Genomic DNA, 1,380 nt, shown 5'->3' on the forward strand with positions numbered 1-1,380 from the left:
GTGAGCCAGAGGGGTTGGAATGCTAGTAATTTATAGAGGCTGAATGTGCTTGTATAATCTCACACTGACAGTGCCTCTGTCTAGTGTAGCCTAAAGGAAAACTTGTTATGCTGGTTTGGTACTTGAGTTGAACCTGGGAAGCAAATAGGACTCCCAACTGTTTAATTCCTTTACCTTTTCTTCCTTCCTTTTATTTTGAGATGTATTTGTTGGCCCTATGTCTGCATCAGTGCCTTTGCCCTTTTGTGGAGTCCTTCACCCACCAACACAACCACGTTCTTAGTGTGAAAATACGCTGCCACAGTACTCTGCTCTTGCCACACTTCCTGAGAAAGTTCCACCACTCACAAAAGCCCTTGCTAAAACACACTTATCATCATCGCTCTTCACTGACAAAAGATATAAGTTAGCAATACTTATTTGAGGTGCACATGTGTGACACACCCACAGACACACATACACAAAATTTACTCTGGAGGTTTAGGTGGGAAAAGAGAAGGAAAATACAATTTGACTTGAAATAGAAACCCTATGCAAAGTTCAGGAGTAAAAGTTAATTTGTGGATAATAAGAGAAATTGCTTCTGTAATTAAAATCATACTGTTTAGGAACATCAATTCTTTTCTAAGGTCCCAGGTGCACGTTTTCGTGAACAATTATATATAATCCTGCCCCCAACCCCCAAGTTTAATCTTCCCTTCTGATTTTGTGGCATTAGTAGTATCCAACTCAGAATTTGAAAATGAGGTTTTAAAAAAAATCACCATCTGAAATGGAGGTAATATGTATCAAAATGGGGGAGATTAATCATGAACAAGAGTGATCTACCTAGAGAGGTGGTATGGGTTAGGAAGGTTATGAGGGAACTAAGCCAGAACTTAAGTGCAGTTCTTTGAACTTCCAGTTCCAAAAGTTTTACTCTTTAAAGTGGAGATAAAATGCTGACTAGTTGCATTGGAGAAGGATGGGCAAAACTTCAAGGCTGAGATGGCTGTCCAAATAGAATCCCTCATGGGTGGCAAAAGGTAGGATTAGAATCTCCTGTTTGGGAAGGCACTTCCTGAATTTGCTCTACCCGGTATTAGGTAAAGGTGTGGGGCTATAGCTGGCTCTCAGCAAATATTCACTTGTACTATTCTTTTTATCCTGGTTTAAAGGTGAGAAATATTAGAAACCAGGTGACAGCCTCCACGGTGGTTGGTTCCCAAGGAAACCATGTCAGGAGAATGGGGGTTGAGGAGGGGTTGGAGCGGGATAAGGTGTGGAAGTTATGCATGGCAATGGGCATGTGAATCCAGGGAAAGGCATCTGAGAGACACACAATTATTGTGTCATTTTCAAGGCAATACATAAAGAGCTTCTTTCATCTGCAAAGGGCTC

The sequence above is a fragment of the Neophocaena asiaeorientalis genome, unplaced genomic scaffold, assembly GCF_003031525.2.
Source record: "Neophocaena asiaeorientalis asiaeorientalis breed wild unplaced genomic scaffold, Neophocaena_asiaeorientalis_V1.1 scaffold993, whole genome shotgun sequence".
Classification (NCBI taxonomy): domain Eukaryota; kingdom Metazoa; phylum Chordata; class Mammalia; order Artiodactyla; family Phocoenidae; genus Neophocaena; species Neophocaena asiaeorientalis.